The 15,187-nt window shown below is 44.0% G+C and overlaps 1 long non-coding RNA gene across 2 annotated transcripts; it reads left to right on the top strand.

Annotated features, from left to right (window-relative positions):
- The first annotated feature begins 4,960 nt into the window (after window positions 1-4,960).
- On the top strand, window positions 4,961-14,855 carry LOC120364346 (uncharacterized). 2 transcript variants are annotated; one of them, XR_012513818.1, is made up of 4 exons: window positions 4,961-5,064; window positions 8,317-8,434; window positions 9,864-10,123; window positions 14,081-14,855. It is a non-coding gene; the product is annotated as an uncharacterized LOC120364346 (long non-coding RNA). The 2 variants fall into 2 exon arrangements; XR_005579622.2 differs by having other exon boundaries at window positions 8,367-8,434.
- Window positions 14,856-15,187: the final 332 nt, after the last annotated feature.

The following is a 15,187-nucleotide window of genomic DNA, read 5'->3' on the forward strand; positions in this document are numbered from 1 at the left end:
AATTTAAAGAGCAGAGCAAAAATAAACTGGAAAAGAAAAAGAAAACAAAAAATAAATAGAACATCAGGAATCTATGGGGCTGCAACAGAAGATTTAACATTTATGTTCTTAGAAACCCTGAAGAGAAGAAAAAAGAGTGAGGCTGAGAAAGTACTTGAAGAAAGAATTGCTGAAAACATCCCAAATTTGGTATGATTTGGTACAGGTTCAAGATGCTGAGCAAACCCTAGAAAGCATAAACCAAAATAAATCAACACCAAGAAACATTGTAATTAAGCTTATAAAAATTAAAGGGGGGAAGCTATTGAAAGTAGTCAGAAAAAGAGACAAAACCCAAAACCTTGCCTACAGGGAAAAACAATTCAAATGACAGCAAATCTCTGATCAGAAGGCATAGACACCAGAAGGAAGTGGCACAATGTTTTTCATGTTGCTGCTTCTCCATTCTCAACCTATTAAGATTCCAAATACTTGTATATTAGACTTTCTTGTTGTATTCTCTGTCTTTTCCCACCTGTTCCATATTTCCCATCTTTTGTCTTTTCTCCTTGTTTCCTCATGGACATTTTCTTCTGATTTTTCTTCTAGTTCACTAATTCTCCATCTGTGCTAATCTTCTGTTAAACTCATTGAGTTATTGATTTGACTGCTATACGTTTTATTTATTATTTTTTTTGATACAGAGTCGCACTCCATGGCTCATGCTGGAGTGAAGTGGCACAATCTCAGCTCATTGCAGCATCTGCCTCCCAGGTTCAAGAAATTCTCCTACGTCAGCCTCCCAAGTAGCTGGGATTACAGATGCCAACAACCACATCCAGCTAATTTTTGTATTTTTAGTAGAGACAGGGTTTCACCATGTTGGCCAGGCTGGCCTCAAACTCCTGACCTTGAGTGATTCACCTGCCTCAGCCTCCCAAAGTGGTGGAATTACAGGCATGAGCCACTGTGCCTGGCCATGACTGCTTTATATTTTAGTTATTTTTGCTTCTTTTTTATCATCTCTAATTTTTTATGAGCTTCCCAATCTTGTCTTTTATTTTCTTATTTATTGAATGGCATTTCACAGTCTCTGTCTCGGTATCTAGAGACTGTTTCTTTGTTACTTCTCTTGGTGGTTCTTCATGTTGTTTTATTGTCTTACCTAATCATTTTTTAAAATTGGGTGTTGGATACTGTATGTGAAATTTTTTAGAAATAATTTGATGCCTGCGCTGGGCGCGGTGGCTCACGCCAGTAATCCCAGCACTTTGGGAGGCTGAGGCGGGTGGATCACGAGGTCAACATAGTGAAAACCCGTCTCTACTAAAAATACAAAAAATTAGCTGGGCATGGTGGTGCATGCCTGTAATCCCAGCTACTCAGGAGGCTGAGGCAGGAGAATTGCCTGAACCCAGGAGGCGGAGGTTGCGGTGAGCCGAGATCGCTCCATTGCACACTCCAGCCTGGGTAAGAAGAGCGAAACTCCGCCTCAAAAAAAAAAAAAAAAAAAAAAAAAAAAGAAATAATTTGAGGCCTGCAATAATTTTATCTTTCTCTATAGAATTTTTTTGCTTTTGACTGGCAGCTAGGGGTATTGGCGATTGGGATAACCTTAATTCAAATTTAGAAACTGATATAATTGAAAGATTAACTTACTTCCTTTTAAGGACTAGTTTATTACCAGTTCTCCTTTATTTCTAGAGTGAGGCACCTTAGGTTTTTAACACATATCCGAGGTCTCCTCTTTATTAAGATTGTTTGGATTTATTCTCTTTGTTCATTTCTGAGATATAGATGTTACCACTAAAGACTCCTTTAAATATTCAATTTTTGTGTAAGTTGGTCAACAGTTTTGTCCTTAATTGAGCCGGACAGAGTTAAAAGGAAAGTAGTGCCCATTCTCATGGCTAGCTTGATAGTGATAGTGGTCAATAAGAGTTTCAGAAGGCTAGGAGAAAACCAGGGAGAGATAGTGAAGAACCATGAGTTTAGTCAAGCTCCCTCCCTCATCACCTCTTGTATGTAAACTTTAGAGTCCAAAGCATTATTTTTAGTAATGAAGGTAGCACTTTTTTTTGGTGGGGGGGTTAGAGGTGACACATAGTCTCACTCTGTTGCCCAGGCTGGAGTGCAGTGGCACGATCTCAGCTCACTGCAACCTCTGCCTCCCAGGTTCAAGCAATTCTCCTGCCTCAGCCTCCTGAGTAGCTGGGATTACAGGTGTGAGACACCACACCTGGCTACTTTTTGTATTTTTAGTAGAGATGAGTTTCACCATGTTGGTCAGGCTGGTCTCGAACTCCTGACCTCATGATCCATCCCCTCTTGGCCTCCCGAAATGCTGGGATTACAAGCGTGAACCATCACGCCTGGCCTCGAAGGTAGCACTTTCTTTTTTTTCTTTTTCTTTCTTTCTTTCTTTTTTTTTTTTTTGAGACGGAGTTTCACTCTTGTTACCCAGGCTGGAGTGCAGTGGTGCGATCTCTGCTCAGTGCAACCTCCGGCTCCAGGGTTCAAGCAATTCTCCTGCCTCAGCCTCCCAAAGTGCTGGGATTACAAGCGTGAGCCACTGCGCCCGGCCAAAGGTAGCACTTTCTTGTAAGTTCATTGGGTTCTTCTGAATCTTTTAAGCTCCTGTTGTTTTCTCTGAGGACCAACCAAACAGAGTCCTGGCTAAAAAATAACATTATAGTGGTGAAGATAGAGACATTGAGAATTGTGGTGGTAACTTGTGATAGGGAGAAGATCTGGATGGTTTTAGTGCACTCTTGTTTGAATATGCTTCTAATCAAATAACTTGTGTTTTCCTGAAATAGAGGCTACTAATAATATCACCTAATAATAAGATGACATTAGTTATATAAAAGCATACAAGGTAACCATATCAACACATTTTGAATCTTTATTGAAAATAGGAGGCCAGGTGTGGTGGCTCACGCCTGTAATCCAAGCACTTTGGAGGCTAAGGTGGGTCGATCACCTGAGTTCGGGAGTTCAAGACCAGCCTGACCAACATGGTGAAACCCTGTCCTAAAAAAAAGGAGACAAGAATAACAGAACAGGGGCAGGGCATGGTGACTCACGCCTGTAATCCCAGCACATTGGGAGGCCGAGGCAGGCAGATCATGAGGTCAGGAGATCAATACCATCCTGACCATGGTGAAACCCTGTCTCTATTGAAAATACAAAAATTAGCTGGGTGTGGTGGTGCACACCTGTAATTTCAGCTACTCAGGAGGCCGAGGTAGGAGAATTGCTTGAACACAAGAGGTGGAGATTGCAGTGAGCCAAGACTGTGCTACTGCACTCCAGCCTGGTGACAGAGCGAGACTCTGTCTAAAAGAACAACCAAAACAAACAAAAATAGCAGAATAGGACACGGAATTAATTGAAAAATAAATTTAAAAATAGGATGATAAAATTCAGCATTCTCATGACTCTGACTCAAAAAATATTTTTAAAAATTCAGCATGCTGGCCGGGCATGGTGGCTCATACCTGTAATCCCAACACTTTGGGAGGTCAAGGCAGGCGGATCACCTGAGGTCAGGAGTTCAATCAAAATGGAGAAACCCCGTCTCTACTAAAAATACAAAAATTAGCTGGGTGTGGTGGCACATGCCTGTAATCCCAGCTACACAGGAGGCTGAGGCAGAAGAATCACTTGAACCCAGAAGGTGTAGATTGCAGTGAGCCGAGATTGCACCATTACTCCAGTCTGGGCAACAAGAGCGAAACTCCATCTCAAAAAAAAAAAAAAAGAAAGAAAAAAAATTCAGCATGCTTTCTCTCAGCACTGAGCACTGCAGTTTAGAATGTGTTTTTGGTAAATTGTTATTATTGGTTTGTCTTGAAGAATTCATGCATAGGGCTTAAGAAGGCTGCATTTTATACAGTACTAAAGTGGCCTGTTAATGTGTTACTCTTTCCTAGATTGGAAACTTATTTAGGAAACTGAGACTATATTTTCTCTGGGGTCTCCTAGAGGTCATCAGGGCCACTTTCATTTTGGAGGTTCCTGGTATATTAAAAAATCAAGAAATCCCAAGTTTCCAAAAATTGTAGCCTACTTTAATTATTTACATTTGACAAATTTCTACTTTCTCATAATCAAAATATAATACAATAATGTTTTTCAAAAGCTTAGTTTTGGGATTCTGATAAAGAACATTATTAATAATTCATCATGCCCTAGGGGGACAAAAGTTTAAAGGTGAAGAACTAACATCGTTCAGTCCTGTCACTGTAGCTTGTCTTTGAGGCCTTCCATGTATAAGAAGTGTGGAGTCCAATGTGCCTGCTGTCTCCCTCAGTCCGAATTCTTGTCTTGGCCCTGGTCTTATTCATCTTTGTACCATGAGCCAATACAATGTTTGCTTGATGGCAGACACTCAGCCAATGTTTGTTGACATTTGTTTTGAACAAATGTTGTAAGACTGATTCTCTTGACTTCTGAAAGTCAAGATGCCAGAAAATGAGTTTGCTATTCAGTTTGCTAGGACTCCCAAAGCACTATTTTACACATGATTTTCAGGCTTTCCCAAACTGTTACTAAACTGCCAGTGGATGATTGTCTTTCACGCTTTCCCAACATGATTCAAATTTCTGGTATGGAAAAAATAGAAGCATAAATGATGCATGTGTGGAGGAGGAAGGAAGGCAGTCAATTCAGTAAATCTATACCTCAACTCCTGACCCCATGAACCCATTTTATCAGGGATAAAACCAAGGGTTAGCTCATTGAGGGACTTTCTAGAGTCATCTCAGATGTATGCTAGAGTACAGGAGAGTTAGCGAAACATCCCAGTCTGTGGAAAGCAGCAGCACCGCCTCGTGGCTGAATTTAGAACGACAGCATGGATCAACTCTGAGCACTCTGTGAGCCCGGGTCGACGCTGAGCGCCAGTGTTACGGAGTCCGGTGTGTTGCTGCCCTCTAGTGGTTCTTCGGCCTGTGCGGGACCCACCGCTTTTGTCTCACTGTAAGGGAGCAGCCAAACTTCCAGGTTCTCAGACGCTGAAATCTGCGGGGCTGCTGAAACCAGCCACGTCCACGGCACTCCCCTCAAGGCGCCCGAGATCAGGTAGTGCAGGAGTCACTAGGTCCTGGGACTGGGAGGGCCGAGATTCGGTCCTTCAACTGAGGCGCAGGATCGCACCGCTAGTCCTCTTCAGTGCTATCCCCTGCCTTCAAGGATGCAAAAGCGAGGGGAGGAGGGCGGAGGACAGAAGGGATCTGCAGGCAGGAGCCCAAGGCCGAGCTGTGTGCAGCCCCCCACCCCCGCCCCAGGAAATGAATTTGGGTTACTGTTGGGAGGGAGGGCGTGTGGCGGTAGTGTCTTTAGTGGGCAAAGCTGACATGTCCATTGTCGTTTGAATCACTCTTCAATTCTCCCCGTTTGTTGTTTGTATTTCCCAACCAAGGCTTCCTGTCCTCTCAGTTTTCTTTCTTCCACACTATTTTTCTCCCTAGATTCACCTGCTCGGATAGTTCCTAGCTCCTGTGCCCTCACCATCTTTTCCAAAGCCATCATCAGGATTCATGTAGCTTTTAATGGGTGCGGCATAAATGTAGACGATATTTAAAAGGAGACAGACCTGGCCGGGCATGATGGCTCACGCTTGTAATCCCAGCATTTTGGGAGGCTCAGGTGGGCGGATCACCTGAGGTCAAGTTTGAGACCCCGTCTCTACTAAAAATACAAAAATTAGCCGGGAGTGGTGGCATGAACCTGTAATCCCAGCTACCCGGGAGACTGAGGCAGGCAGGAGAATCCCCTGAACCCAGGAGGCAGAGGTTGCAGTGAGCAGAGATTGCGCCAGTGTACACCAGCCTGGGTGACAGAGTGAGACTCAGTCAAAAAAAAAAAAAAAAAAAAAAAAAAGACTCAATTCTTTGTAATTCTGCTCCTCATTACTCCTCATTGACTCTCTCACTCTCATAGATACACTTGAGTCCATTTTTACGGAAGAGATTAGATTCAACGATTAAATGCCTTATCAGGCACAGACAAACAAGCCAATGGAACACAATACTGACCCTAAAAACAACTCTGCACAATTTAGAAGCTACAGTATTTCACAGAATATAAGCAACACCTTTTGTAAGACATATCCTGATTCAAAGTAAGAAAAACAAATATTAGAACCTCTCTATGTATAACCAATTGCCAATGTTCTATGACACTCCTAGTACCTCCTAATCGCCCTGGGCTCTGACACTCTATTGCTGGCCCACCTCCTTAGATATAGATGTTCTTTTCACACTTTCTGGCCTCAGAACCTTGCCCACTGTGGTAGGTAATGATGAGTGTCAGGACATGGTACACCAAAATATGGCACCTTGACTTTTGAGAGAACAGCAGAAGCGGGAAGGTCTCTGTTCTGTGCTCCACCTTTCTCCACTGAGGCTGGTCATAAAAGCATTCTCTGACCTTCCCTGAAGCAGGTGCCCTTCCTATCCCTGGAGGAAAGGAGCCCAAGATACGGAAATGCCAAGAAGAATCTGAACAAACAGGCCTTGCTAAATTTCCCCGGTTTATTACTGCTAGGTCGTCTGCTTTGTCCTCCATACTTCTGCGTGACTCTCCATGAAAATACACAGTTCAACCTGTTTCTTCGGGTCTTCATTGCTGAAGCCTCTGTGTCACATAAATCTTATATTTAATAAATTCGTATGCTTTTCTCTTGTTAATCTGTCTGTCATTATAGGAGTCTCAGCCATGAATCTAGCAATGGATGAGAAAAGATACTACTTTTCATCCTACAGTAGCCTTTAAGATGGCTGCCAAGGATCCCTACCTCCTGATAGTATTTGTGTCTCTCTTGTAATCTCCTTCTCTTGATAGTGGGCTGGACCTAGTTATTTGCTTCCAAACACAGAAAAATAAAGAAGGCTTTCCTGATACTCTGCCTTCTTACTGAGCAGAGAGCTGGAATTCTTCTTTCCAAGGACTGCAACTGAGGCGTTTGATGTTCCAGGTGGTTCTTTTATGTGAGATGCCTGCAAAAGCTCTTAGGCAGAAAGAAGGAATGTTTGTGAATGTGTGGGAGAAGAGGAGGAGAAGAGGAAGGTTTGGCTTGAGACTCTGGGAAAAATTCCATGTTCTGAAGTGTCTACAGTTTTCTGGGAGCTGGGCAGTAATTTTCACTTTTCTTTCTCTATCTCCTCTTCCCTTCTTTGTTTGGCTCTTCATTTTGCAGGAGCTCTCCTGTCCTCCATGCCCCTTGATTCCTGCTTTTGAGGTCCTGACTTCAGATATAAAACGAGTTGGGTTTTTTAAAAGCTTTATTGACACATAGTTGACATATAATAAAATGCACATATTTAAAGTGTATGATTTACAACATATAAGTCAAAGAATACATTTTGCGAAATTATCACCAGTCAAGTTTTTTTTGGAACTCCCTCCACATTGTTCCTCCCTGCCTCTCCTCACCCACACGTAATCTTTTAGTCTATAAAGATTAGTTTGAACTTTCTAGATTTTTATTAAAATTGTGTTTTAAAAACACTCATAGGTTGGAAAATGAGAAGGTTTTTTTTTTTTTTTTTTTTTTTTTGAGATGGAGTCTCACTCTCTTGCCCAGGCTGGAGTACAGTGGCGCCATCTAGGCTTACTGCAGCCTCTGACTCCCCGGTTCAAGGGATTCTCCTGCCTCGGCCTCCTGAGTAGCTGGGATTATAGGCATGTGCTACCATACCTGGCTAATTTTTGTATTTTCAGTAGAGACAGAGTTTCACCATGTTGATCAGGCTAGTCTCTAACTCCTGACCTCGTGATCCGCCTGCCTTGGCCTCCCAAAGTGCTGGGATTACAGGCATGAGCCACGGTGCCTGGCCTGTGTGTGTGTGAGTGTGTGTGTGTGTTTGTGTTTGTTTGTTTGTTTGTTTTTAATTTGGACAGAGAAGTGTCATTCTGTCATCCAGGCTGGTGGCATGAGCAACATTCACTGCAGCCTTGACCTCCTGGGCTGAGGTGATCCTCTCATGGAAGCCTCCTGAATAGCTGGGACTACAGGCACATGCCACCATGCCTGGCTAATTTTTTGTAGAGATGGAGTTTTGCCACGTTGCCCAGTCTAGTCTTAAACTCCTGGACTCAAGTGACCTGCCTGACTTAACCTCCCAAGATGCTGAGATTATGGGCATGAGCCACCATGGCCAGATAAGAAATCTTTTATTTTACAAAATTTTTCATCTACTTTTTTTTCCTGCTGGAATCAATTTGTGGGAAGATATGGAGTGGCCTTCTGGGGAATGAATGAAATTAATATAAAATTATATATGTTATTTATTTATTTATTTTGAGTGGAGTTTCATTCTTGTCACCCAGGCTGGAGTGCAATGGCGTGATCTTGGCTCACTGCAACCTCTGTCTCCCAGGTTCAAGCGATTCTTCTGCCTCAGCCTCCCAAGTAGCTGTGATTACAGGCACCCGCCACCATGCTCAGGTAATTTTTTTGTGTTTTTAGTAGAGATGGGGTTTCACCATGTTGGCCAGGCTGGTCTCGAACTCTTGACCTTAGGTGATCCACCCACCTTGGCCTCCCAAAGTGCTGAGATTACAAGTGTGAGCCACCACACCTGGCAGAATTGTATAAATTATTAAGGTGTTTTTCTTACAACCTTAAACCCATTATTTTATACTGTTTTGTGATATTGGAGCAAAAATCCTGCAAACCACACTTCTTCATATTTGTGGTTGTAGAAGCTGTGTATTTGGCAGTCAAACAGGCTCTTAAGCTCTCGGGCAGCCATGATGCCCAAGCACCTGCTCTTAGGAGCAGGCTCTTAAGATATGCCAAGTACCCATACCTGCCAAGTACACTGCTTCTGGCTTCTAATGTTTGCCAAGGGAGAACCTAATATGAAGCCAGTCAGCTTCATATTAGGTTCTCCCTTGGCAAATATTAGAAGGAAATTTCCAGGAGAGGAGAGGGTAAGGACTTGCCCCTTCCTGGCTGCTTCCTGTGTTTCCTGTTGGTGTTCTCTGAAGCAGCATTTTTTACCTTTGGAGGAATAGTTTGTCTTTTCGTAGCAGCAGCTGAATCCAGTTTGCTGTTTTTTCCTCATACATGTAGACCCAGCTTCATGTCGTTGCCCCAGAAACACCACCAGCATCAGCCAGCAGGTACCCTCTCCTCAACGGTATGGGTCTCAGACCCACAGTCCCTCCACTGAGCTGAGAGGAACCAGCACCAGCCCAGCACTGTTCTACCTCCCTAATCTGGATTGGCTCTGCCACTCCTCTTCTGTAAATGTAGTTTAATAAATGTAGCTTCTTCCCTGCTTCCCAGCTCCTTCCTGCAGTTGCTATCTCTGTGATAGCCTAGACTTCTCTTTTTACCCTTTCAGTTATCTATTTGATAACTTTCTACCTAATTACCAATTCTACATTTTAAAGTCCATCTCTTCAGTTAACTGGTATAGTTTCTGTTACCTGACTGGATTCTGGTATAGGAATAAACAAACATGCTGGTCATACGTCTTCATTTAAATTTTATTGCATGAGATTGTTTCTTATTTTATTTTATTTATTATTTGAGATGGAGTCTTGCCCTGTGCCAGGCTGGAGTGCAGTGGCACGATCTCAGATCACTGCAACCTCTGCCTCCCGGGTTCAAGAGATTTTTCTGCCTCAGCCTCTCAAGTACCTGAGATTACAGGCACATGCCACCATGCCCAGCTAATTTTTGTATTTTTATTAGAGACGGGGTTTCACCACGTTGGCCAGGATGGTCTTGATCTCCTAACCTCATCATCCGCCCACCTTGGCCTCCCAAAGTACTGGGATTACAGGCGTGAGCCACTGTGCGCAGACTCTCTTTTCTCTTAAAAGAAAACATACAGGTGTTTTTGGTTTTCTTTTGTTTTTCTAAGGTGACTGCCTCAAGGCATTTCAGGCATGTCTCATCCATCTAGAGGAACCAGAATAGATGCTGGTGTTTCTGGGTCAACACCAGAAGCAATCCAGAGCAAACTGAATTCACTGTTACACTTTGAATGCTTTCTCCAAGAGCGAACACAGGAAGTCAACAGAGAAGAGAAAGGCAACTCCAAAATCAGAAGAGGAGAAGACAGGCAGCTTGCATGGCCCCAACTGGCTGGAAACCAGGAGTGAATCTTCAGAATGGGAGAGGGTGAGTAGGTGTCCTTCTGTGGTCCACTTTCCCATTGGGAAATCATACAGTTCAGACCACAGGAGTAAACCCTCTCAATCCCTGAATTTGACCTGGGGAGTGGCCACGAGACTGAGAAGAAACTGTTCCAGGCAGGTAACATGTCCTGGGTCCCACAGTCTCCCTGAGACTTAAGAAGCTACAGTAAAATACCATTCTTTCTTTCTTTCTTTTTTTTGAGATGGAGTCTTGCTCTGTCACCCAGGCTGGAGTGCGGTGGTGCAATCTCAGCTCACTGCAGCATCTGCCCCCTGGGTTCAAGTCATTCTCCTGCCTCAGCCTCCCAAGTAGCTGGGACTACAGGTGCACACCACCATGCCTGGCTAATTTTTGTATTTTTAGTAGAGACCAGGTTTCATCATGTTGGCCAGGCTGGTCTCAAACTCCTGACCTCAAGTGATCCAACCGGCTTTGCCTCCCAAAGTGTTGGGATTATAGGTGTGAGCCACTGTGCCTGGTCTAAAATGCCATTCTTAATCCTAGTTCGTAACAAACTGTGCACTCTCCTGGGAAGAGTGGCATCAGTCCTGGGCATTAGGGAAACTTGGGCTCACACAACCTGGACTTAAAAGCAAGGCTGGAGAGGGCTTCAGCTGCTGGAGCTAGAGCCAGGCAATCTCTCTGGGTCCTGAACAAGATTAGAATTGCTGTGGAGGATGGTTCACGAGCTGGATGGCTGCAGCCCTGAGCTGGGGCTGAAAATTACAAGTTAGGTACAAATTGCCTGTTCTGACTGACTTGCAAAATGGTCTGTGAAAGCACAAATGAGAGAGGGAGGCCTGCCAGGACTGAGGCATGGGAGGGATGTGGGCACCCCACTTACTGGCTAAGTCTATGATCACTGGGACTGGTGGCCCAAGCCACCCCGTGGGAGGACCTCAGTGTAGGGACAGTCACTCCTCTCCCAAGAATTTTGCCAGGGGCCTGAGGACCTCCTTGCCCCCTACTCTTATCTTGCCTGGTCCAGCTCTGACCAGCTTCACCCCACCTGAGACAGAGTATAGGATTCAGGCTCCTTGGGGTTCCATAGCCAGCTGCACCAACCGGGGTGCCCAGGCAGTCCCCTGAGGGGTTAGAGGTCAGGCATAAACATTTTGCCACTACCACCTCAGCTGGTTTCTACCTGCTCTGCAGCCAGGCTGGAGTGCAGTGGCGCGATCTCGGCTCATTGCAACCTCCACCTCCCAGGTTCAAGTGATTCCCCTGCCTCAGCCTTCCGCATAGCTGGGATTACAGGAGTGCCCCACAACGCCCGACTTTTTGTGTTTTTAGTAGAGATGGGATTTCACTATGTTGGCCAGGATATTCTCCATCTCCTGACCTCATGATCCGCCTGCCTTGGCCTCCCAAAATGCTGGGATTACAGGTGTAAGCCACCGTGCCCAGCCACATATATGTTTTCTAATACAGTAATTTAAAGGTAAAAAATTCATCTCTCACTTTGCAGTGTACTAAGATGTCTTAGAAAAAAAAAAATTCTTCTCTAAGCATCGTTAGGTACATTTTTTAAGCTTTGTGTTTAATATTCATTAAAATTCAGTAAAAATATTTTATAATTTCCACTGTGATGTCTTCTTTGGCTCAAAGGTACGCAGATATATATATTTGTGTTTTAAGTTCCAAACATTTGCCAGGCTGCAGTAATTTTTGTAATGATTTATAACTTAATTAAGTGTCTATTGGAATTAAGTACATGATAGAGATAACTTTTCAAATTAACAGGAATATATTATTTAGTAAATATGCTGTAACATCTAGTTAGCTACTCCTAAGGATAAACAAAGGTGGTTCTCTACTGCATTCTTTATTCTAAAATAAATTTCAGGTGAATAAAATATTTAATATGTATAGGAATAAAACATTTAAACAAATATATGAAAAATAAGCATATAAGAACTAATTGTAAAAGAGTATTTTTGAACATCACATTGTGGAATTGACTTCCCTTCACCTTTTTTTTTTTACTGTTTAGATTGCAGATGCAGTATGTCAAATTATCATCAGTCATCCTTGCAAAAACATAGTCCTATTTTATTTTATTTTATTATTTTCTCTTGTCCTCAACCACCACTTCTATTCCTGCTCTACTGTAAATTTTCCGTATTTTAAAAAATTATATATGCATTCGTGTATTTGTTGGATTTTGGTGTGTGTGAATGTGGTTTGTTTTGTTGTTGTTTTTGTTTTTAAGACAGACTCTCACTCTGTCACCTGGGCTGGAGTGCAGTAGCGTGATCTCAGCTTACTGCAACTTTCACCTCCTGGGTTCAAGTCATTCTCCTGCCTCAAACTCCAGAGTAGCTGGGATTACAGCTAATTTTTGTATTTTTTTTTTTCAGACAGAGTCTCACTCTGTTGCCAGGCACCAGGCTGGAGTGCAGTGGCACAAACTTGGCTCACTGCAACCTCCGCCTCCCGGGTTCAAGCAGTTCTACTGCCTCAGACTCCTGAGTAGCTGGGACTACAGGCACATGCCACCATGCCCAGCTAATATTTTTAGCAGAGATGTGGTTTCACCACGCTGACCAGGATGGTCTCGATCTCTTGACCTCGTGATCCACCCGCCTCGGCTTCCCAAAGTGTTGGGATTACAGGCTTGAGCCACCGCGCCCAGCCCAATTTTTGTATTTTTAATAGAGACCAGGTTTCACCATGTTGACCAGGCTGGTCTTGAACCCCTGCCCTCAAGTAATCTGCCTGCCTCAGCCTCCCAATGTGCTGGGATTACAGGTGTGAGCCACCTTGCTCAGCCCTGTGAATGTGTTTGTGATGTGCATGAATGGGACTCAGGTATATACAAGTATCTCTGTTTTCATTATTCAATCATCATCATCAAACTGTTGCAATATGGGGTTTATGTATGTTCATATATATAAAATAGATCCACACATAAATACATTTTAAAATCTGTTGAGTCATTGGTGTCATATTCAGGAAATACGTAACATGAACGTGTTGGGGCTATCATGAATTAAAATTCTGTCTGAATTTCAGAGCCTTAGATAATCCAAAGGGAGATTCTGACAATATTTACATCCAAGCACAAGAGCCCTCCTGTTGCTTTATTCTTGCCCCACTATTTTTATCATGTATTTTGCCATTGCTTCTTGGTGGTGGTGGATGCTCATCACCTGCAGAGAGGCCTATTGCTGCTTTTTACTATATTGACTTCTTTCTGATGCACTGATATCACAGACTAGATGTGCCTCACCTTTCCTTTAGAGCAAACCACTGTCACTGAGTTCAGGTAAGTTTGAGTCGGCTGAACTCTCATAACTACCTAGGCAGAATTATTCTGAGTATCTTTGTCCTAGTCTTCAACTTATCTGTGAGTGCCCCAACTGGCTCCCATAAACCTTTAAATTAGCTAGAGCTTTTAACCATCTGCCATCTATTCTGTGCATTCTGTTGTTTAAATTTTTTTTTTTTTGGTTATTTCTCATTTATTTCTTCTTACTGTAGGCTTCCCCCCTCCACACACACAGTTTAGTAAAGACAAAAATCTGGTTTTGGAGGGTATCACCACATTCAGTAACATTTATTTTTTTGTCGTCAAATCAGCTCTCACCATAATGGAATTGGCTGTATTGTGATGGCCTTTTGATTGTGTTTCTGCTCTCTCCCTGTAAAGTCTCTGAAAGCTGCAGACAGGTTTTCACTTTTGTGTGCTTGGCTTCTATCACAACACCTGGCTACAAACATGTGCTTCCTAAATGTTAGAATCAGACTTTTAACAAACAGAATCCAGGAAATTAATATTGCATTCATTTATGCTTTTGTCAACTGTTTATACAAAGAAAAAAGTATACATTGCCATGAAATTTCACCGCTGATATAACATGTCAAGGGAAAAAATAATCTAGTTGGAGAAAAACCCCACCCTACAAAAAAAAACTATTTAACTTTTTTTTTTTTAAGACCCCTCTGGCTCTGTAGCCCAGGCTGGATCACAGTAGGCTGACCGCAGTTCACTGTAACCTCCAACTCCTGGGCTCGATCGACCCGCCCACTTCAACCTTCCAAGTACCGGTTCCCACACCGCCAAGCACCTGGCATCAGGGCGCAGAGCCCTCATCCCAAGGGGCAACGTCGAGGCGCCCCCAGGAAAGGCAGAGCCCGCCGAGGCCGACACACACAGCCTCTCTGTTCCGGAGGGGGGAACGTCCCGCTCCGGGAACAGACGACTTGGAGCCGAGACCTCTGACAGCGGAGACTCTCCCGAGCGTTGCCGTCGCCCTGCCCTCAGCAGCCACCACCAGACGTCTCAAGACTTGCTGTTGGCGGATACGACCTGCAGCGGCCAAATTGACCCAGCGCGGCCTCCGCGGACGCAGCCCTTCCCCGACCGGAAGCCCTGAGAGGGCTTTTGCGCATGCGCTCCTCGGGTTGCTGGTCTGTGGAACACCGCTGCACAGTGTCACCTGCGCGTCTGCTCAAACCCAAAAGTAGAGGTTGTCCTCTCCGAACTCTGTGTTCTATTTTGTAGTCACTTCCATTTAATGGTTCATCATATGAAATTATTATTTTTTGGCTGGTTGGGGTGGCTCATACCTGTAATCCCAGCACTTTGGGAGGCAGGGGTGGGTGGATCACCTGAGGTCATGAATTCGAGACCAGCCTGACCAACACGCTGAAACCCCGTCCCTACTAAAAATACAAAAATTAACCGGGAGTGGTTTCAAATAAACACACACACACACACACACACACACACACACACACACACACACACATGTATTTCGCTTGTGTTCCTGGCTGATCATTGAAGAAAGAGGAGTTGGCGGGGCCGGTGGTGGCGGGGAGGCTCATTCGGGAACTTGCCCTTGGTCCTAGGTAGCTTGGCTTTGTTGGCCAAGGGTGTGTGGTGGAGTTGTCTGTGCTGGGGCTGTAGTCGGGGTTTGAGGGCTTCTGGGAAGAGGAAGCCAAGGGTAAAGAGCTGCCAATAGTCAAAATTTCGGACATGGGCTGTGCTGCTGAAAGTTTCAGCAGACAGGCAACAGCCCCCACAACTGTGCTTAACGCTGA

Source organism: Saimiri boliviensis, chromosome 1 (genome assembly GCF_048565385.1).
Source record: "Saimiri boliviensis isolate mSaiBol1 chromosome 1, mSaiBol1.pri, whole genome shotgun sequence".
In the NCBI taxonomy this organism is placed as follows: Eukaryota; Metazoa; Chordata; class Mammalia; order Primates; family Cebidae; genus Saimiri; species Saimiri boliviensis.